Source organism: Cebidichthys violaceus, unplaced genomic scaffold (genome assembly GCF_023349555.1).
Source record: "Cebidichthys violaceus isolate CVI_PGR_0920_01 unplaced genomic scaffold, fCebVio1.0.p SCAF_26, whole genome shotgun sequence".
Taxonomy (NCBI): domain Eukaryota; kingdom Metazoa; phylum Chordata; class Actinopteri; order Perciformes; family Stichaeidae; genus Cebidichthys; species Cebidichthys violaceus.
In genome coordinates this window covers 2,082,093-2,088,939 of record NW_027176439.1, presented here as the reverse complement: position 1 = coordinate 2,088,939, position 6,847 = coordinate 2,082,093, and the positions used below count along the sequence as shown (strand labels likewise).

The 6,847-nt window shown below is 48.9% G+C and overlaps 1 long non-coding RNA gene across 1 annotated transcript; it reads left to right on the top strand.

Annotated features, from left to right (window-relative positions):
• Positions 1–3,259: 3,259 nt before the first annotated feature.
• LOC137879943 (uncharacterized) lies at positions 3,260–5,438 on the top strand. Its single transcript, XR_011103773.1, has 3 exons — positions 3,260–4,538; positions 4,862–4,934; positions 5,177–5,438. It is a non-coding gene; the product is annotated as an uncharacterized lncRNA (long non-coding RNA).
• The last annotated feature ends 1,409 nt before the right edge of the window (positions 5,439–6,847 follow it).

Sequence of the window (6,847 nt, the reverse complement as noted above, 5' to 3'; positions counted from 1 at the left end):
GACACTCCGTCTGAGTGAGACCGACAGACCGATAGACCGGCCGACACTCCGCCTGGGTGAGGCAGTGAGACCGACCGACCGACCGACCGACCGACACTCTGTCTGAGTGAGACAAACAGACAGACACTCCATCTGAGTGAGACAAACAGACAGACATTCCATTTGAGTGACGCAGACAGACAGATACTCCATCTGAGTGACGCAGTCAGATAGACACTCCGTCTGAGTGACGCAGACAGACAGACACTCCGTCTGAGTGACGCAGACAGACACATACTCCGTCCGAATGACGCAGACAGACACACACTCTGTCCGAGTGATGCAGACAGACAGACACTCCATCCGAGTGAGGCAGACAGACAAACACTCCGTCTAAGTGAGACAAACAGACAGATACTTCGTCTGAGTGACACAAACAGACAGACCGAACCTCCGTCTGAGTGAGACAAACAGACTGTTTGTTTCACTCAGATGGAGTGTTGGTCTGTCTGTCTCACTCAGACGGAGTGTATGTCTGTCTGCGTCACTCAGACGGAGTGTCTGTCCGTTTGTCTCACTCAGACGGAGTGTCTGTCTGTTTGTCTCACTCAGACGGAGTGTCTGTCTGTCGGCCTCACTCAGACGGAGTGTCTGTCTGTCGGCCTCACTCAGACGGAGTGTCTGTCTGTCGGCCTCACTCAGATGGAGTGTCTGTCTGTCGGCCTCACTCAGACGGAGGGTCTGTCTGCGTCACTCAGACGGAGTGTCTGTCTGTCGGTCTCACTCAGACGGAGTGTCGGTCTGTCAGTGTCACTCAGACGGAGTGTCGGCCGGTCTGCCGGTGTCACTCAGACGGAGTGTCGGCCGGTCTGTCGGTCTCACTCAGACAGACTGTCGGCCGTTCGGTCTCACTCAGACGGAGTGTCGGCCTGTCAGACCGACTGGCCGACACTCCGTCTGAGTAAGACAGTGAGACCGACCGACCGGCCGACACTTCGTCTGAGTGAGACCGACAGACCGATAGACCGGCCGACACTCCGCCTGGGTGAGGCAGTGAGACCGACCGACCGACCGACACTCTGTCTGAGTGAGACAAACAGACAGACACTCCATCTGAGTGAAACAAACAGACAGACATTCCATTTGAGTGACGCAGACAGACAGACACTCCATCTGAGTGACGCAGTCAGATAGACACTCCGTCTGAGTGACGCAGACAGACAGACACTCCGTCTGAGTGACGCAGACAGACACCTACTCCGTCCGAATGACGCAGACAGACACACACTCTGTCCGAGTGATGCAGACAGACAGACACTCCATCCGAGTGAGGCAGACAGACAAACACTCCGTCTAAGTGAGACAAACAGACAGATACTTCGTCTGAGTGACACAAACAGACAGACCGAACCTCCGTCTGAGTGAGACAAACAGACTGTTTGTTTCACTCAGATGGAGTGTTGGTCTGTCTGTCTCACTCAGACGGAGTGTATGTCTGTCTGCGTCACTCAGACGGAGTGTCTGTCCGTTTGTCTCACTCAGACGGAGTGTCTGTCTGTTTGTCTCACTCAGACGGAGTGTCTGTCTGTCGGCCTCACTCAGACGGAGTGTCTGTCTGTCGGCCTCACTCAGATGGAGTGTCTGTCTGTCGGCCTCACTCAGACGGAGTGTCTGTCTGTCGGCCTCACTCAGACGGAGGGTCTGTCTGCGTCACTCAGACGGAGTGTCTGTCTGTCGGTCTCACTCAGACGGAGTGTCGGTCTGTCGGTCTCACTCAGACGGAGTGTCGGCCGGTCTGCCGGTCTCACTCAGACGGAGTGTCGGCCGGTCTGTCGGTCTCACTCAGACAGACTGTCGGCCGTTCGATCTCACTCAGACGGAGTGTCGGCCTGTCAGACCGACTGGCCGACACTCCGTCTGAGTGAGACAGTGAGACCGACCAACCGGCCGACACTCCGTCTGAGTGAGACCGACAGACCGATAGACCGGCCGACACTCCGCCTGGGTGAGGCAGTGAGACCGACCGACCGACCGACCGACACTCTGTCTGAGTGAGACAAACAGACAGACACTCCATCTGAGTGAGACAAACAGACAGACATTCCATTTGAGTGACGCAGACAGACAGACACTCCATCTGAGTGACGCAGTCAGATAGACACTCCGTCTGAGTGACGCAGACAGACAGACACTCCGTCTGAGTGACGCAGACAGACACCTACTCCGTCCGAATGACGCAGACAGACACACACTCTGTCCGAGTGATGCAGACAGACAGACACTCCATCCGAGTGAGGCAGACAGACAAACACTCCGTCTAAGTGAGACAAACAGACAGATACTTCGTCTGAGTGACACAAACAGACAGACCGAACCTCCGTCTGAGTGAGACAAACAGACTGTTTGTTTCACTCAGATGGAGTGTTGGTCTGTCTGTCTCACTCAGACGGAGTGTATGTCTGTCTGCGTCACTCAGACGGAGTGTCTGTCCGTTTGTCTCACTCAGACGGAGTGTCTGTCTGTTTGTCTCACTCAGACGGAGTGTCTGTCTGTCGGCCTCACTCAGACGGAGTGTCTGTCTGTCGGCCTCACTCAGACGGAGTGTCTGTCTGTCGGCCTCACTCAGATGGAGTGTCTGTCTGTCGGCCTCACTCAGACGGAGGGTCTGTCTGCGTCACTCAGACGGACTGTCTGTCTGTCGGTCTCACTCAGACGGAGTGTCGGTCTGTCGGTCTCACTCAGACGGAGTGTCAGTCGGCATGTCGGTCTCACTCAGACGGAGTGTCGGCCGGTCTGTCGGTCTCACTCAGACTGAGTGTCGGCCGTTCGGTCTCACTCAGACGGAGTGTCGGTCTGTCTGTCTCACTCAGACGGAGTGAGACCGACTGGCCGACACTCCGTCTGAGTGAGACCGACAGACCGGCCGACACTCCGCCTGGGTGAGGCAGTGAGACCGACCGACCGACCGACCGACACTCCGTCTGATTGAGACAAACAGACAGACACTCCATCTGAGTGAGACAAACAGACAGACACTCCATTTGAGTGACGCAGACAGACAGATACTCCATCCGAGTGACGCAGACAGACAGACACTCCATCCGAATGAGGCAGACAGACAAACACTCCGTCTAAGTGAGACAAACAGACAGACACTCCGTCTGAGTGAGACAAACAGACTGTTTGTTTCACTCAGACGGAGTGTCGGTCTGTCTGTCTCACTCAGACGGAGTGTATGTCTGTCTGCGTCACTCAGACGGAGTGTCTGTCCGTTTGTCTCACTCAGACGGAGTTTCTGTCTGTTTGTCTCACTCAGACGGTGTGTCGGCTGTTCTGTCGGTCTCACTGCCTCACTTAGGCAGAGTGTCGGTCGGTCTCACTGTCTCACTCAGGCGGAGTGTTTGTCTGTTTGTCTCACTCAGGCGGAGTGACGGTCTGGTTGTCTGTTTCACTCATGCGGACTGTCGGTCTGGTTGTCTGTCTCACCCAGACGGAGTGTCGGCCGGTCGGTCTCTATACCAACCTTGCAATTTGAAGTCAAAAAGATAACATCAGATCATTTGTCTCTTTATACAGTTGAGACGTTGGCCATTTTAACAGCACTGCAGTGGGTAGAGGAGGTTCGGATAAAAAAGGTAATTGTCTTTTCAGATTCCAGTTCAGCATTATCCTCATTAGAATCATTCACATCCCATAGCAGGCAGGATTTAATTAATAAAATATACGAAACACTGTTCCGACTTAAGAATATGGGTTTGTTTGTATCGTTTATGTGGGTACCAGCACACAGAGGGGTAAAAGAAAATGTAAGAGCAGATAAATTAGCAAAACAAGCTTTAGAAAGTCAGCACAAGATAGACATTTTATTCAGCAAAGCAGAAGTTGAGGAACTAAATCTAGAAGATGCATTAACCTTGGGGGCAGGAAATGTACTACAATACTTGAAAGAAACAGGATTGAGTAAAAGACTTTAGGTGACCGAAATGATAGAGCTCTTTTCTTTTTTTTCTTTTATTAGTTTTGTTTGTTTGTTTTTTGATTTTGTAAGGGGATAGATACTCTGGTCCACACTCCAATACATTGGAAAGATTGTGGAACACTGGGAAACAAGCCGGAGCACGGCCACCTGGATGGGTTTAAAGTAATGTTCCTCTATGTGTAATGTCTCTTTTACAGGCTTGCCAGCTAGCGGTGGTGACCACGCCGCGGGACGGCCACGCCCTGTGTCTCTTGGGGTCTGGCACAGCTGGCTCAATATGACGACAACCCAAATTCAGACGGGTCAAAGGAAGCCATAGCTGTCTGCACAGTGTGCTCACTGTCTCTGTCTACGGTAACAGTTATGATGGCCTTTTGGAAACGACCTGCTCGTCCACATTAAAGCCCCTTTTTCCTGTTTGCTCAGAACAGAGGTGGTGGCAGGACCGACCGGAGGCTGAAAATCAGAGAGCCGCCAAGCAGTCCATCGCCCAACCAGCAGGAGTGAAGGGGTCCTCTGAGACCAGCGTGGCCAAGAGAGGAGCTAAGCGGACAAATCCAGCCAGAACCCCTGCAGCCAGGTGAGTCGCGCGCTTGGCCGACGTGTTGCGCGGTTGTTTGTTCGCACTGGATGATTTCCTGTGTGATGCTTACTTTTCCTCTCGTCTATCCTGCTGCATATTTATGTCCGGCTTCATGTGGGTTAGCTTCACTGGAACGAGTTTGTTTTCCTCGTAGGAGCTGCAGGGAATTATTTGAATGAAGGAAACATTTTAAAGGTCTTGGAAAGTTTGAGTTTGGCAACGCTTAATTGTGTCAAAAAGAAGTATATTGTATACTGTATATATTCAGTCTGTTGTGTATCAAAACGTAGATTATGTGTCTTATGTGTTGTGTCCTGTAGGGGGAGAGCTGGAGCAGCAGCAGCAGTCAGGCCAGAGAGATCAGCCAAACCTTCCAACAAATGAAGCTCTAGCGTAAGTTCAGACAGGAAGACTATACTCATGCATGCCTAAGCCCATAGCTTATTTACCATACATCTGCCGTCACTCCTCATGCATGCATGCACACATTATTTCCTTGTTGTTATTGTTTGGGGCTGTCAATCATGATATCGGCTGTCTAGATCAGCTGGTCTCTAGCCAATAGCACAAGGACATCATTAGCATATCATCTTGCCGCTGTCTGTCTTTAAATACGATTGTCTCTCTACCTTCAGTACGTTCACGCTGCTGTTACGGAACCCTCCACCTCCCCATCTCCGCCCAGTCTTCGCAGATTCATCAGCTTCATCATCCTCATCAGCCACCATCACCACCAGTGTCTGGACTCCACGGAGAGGGATTTATATTGTTGCCGCTCGGGACGATCGCAACTGGATCACAAATCTCCTCGTCGTGTTCAAGCGTCAAAGAAGTTCTGCGTAACTCATGAACGCATCATCTGTCATAATAAATGTTAACTACTTGTTTTTAATTTTATATTCACTTGTCTCTCATGATTGAACTGCACAAAAGCCCAGCTCCCCACCAACAGGTCTAGACGGGACTGTTGAACCCGAAAAGGTTGAGACAAAAGCATTGAGAGTGACACACATGGATGGATGGAAACCTTTCTACCCCAAAGTCTTAGTTTTTCATGATTGAACAAATGGGATCTGAGATATATGTACATCACCAAATATTACATATTATATTCTCAATCGAAGAGATAAGAGTCACATTGCATCATCACATTTCGCTCTGGTTCTGGTTTCTTTAAACTTTTTTTTTTTAAAGAATATGTAAATATTAAACAGGTCAAGTATGCAATACAAAAATAGTGTCATTTTGAAACCTCACATATGAGGCATTAAATAACGTCAGCAGCAACTCTTTATTTGATTTTTTACACAATATAATAGTCTGACATACGACCCTAACGTGTGTGTGTGTGTGTGTGTGTATATAAACCTTTGACTGTAATATGTCGACAACATGAAAGAAGAATTCTGAACGAGACCAAAGCCTGAAGCAGCTGTGTAGACTCTATTGTGTTCCTAGATAAAGTAATCCTCTAGATAAAGTAATCCTCTAGATAAAGTAATCCTCTTGACGTTACTTCCTGGTGTTATAAAGGAGCCGTTCATATTAGACACAGGACAATAAGAAAAATGTTTTCTCCAAAAGGCACATTTAATTTCTCAATAAAAAACATTTTAAAAGTGACAACTTGAACAAAACAGGAGAACATCGGCCAACAGTGCAACAAAAGACAAAGAAATGAAATCTTGATCTCTAAAGTCTTCTTCCAAAACTCATTTCTTCTTCCCAATAAAGGCTTTTTTAATAATATGGGGAATCGCTGTGTTACAGGAATATTTCTCTGCACTACAGGTTAACTCAGCATTCAAGAGACACAATAGAATAAGAACAAAGGATCTCAGAGTTCATTTAAGTAAAATGTTTTTTTTTTGGCGAAAATTGCAAAAAACCCATCTAGATGCCAAGAGCTGCAGAAGGACGTCGTTGTCTTCTGATAAAAGACGAGTGAGCCTCACAGAAGTGATTCACTTCCTGTTTGTGTCTCGTACAGATCCGGACCTCCTCGGTCTCGGTCTGCGTCTTCACGCCACGTTGAGTTTGGTGACGATGAGCACGCGGACCGTCTGGTCGAAGCCCGAGCACATCAGTTATGTGATTGGACACTGCAGCCGATCGGACTGACTGACTGGAGTTTCATACCAGAGTGAAGACGGATCACAGATTAAACTCAAGCTTTATATTTGATATGTTTTCTGATTCACCGTCTGGTTTAAATAGATGTTCATTGTAGTCTGAACAATGGACCACAAAGAACTTTCTTCATTTATTAGAAAGATTTGTCTTTTCATGATCTGATATTTCCCTCA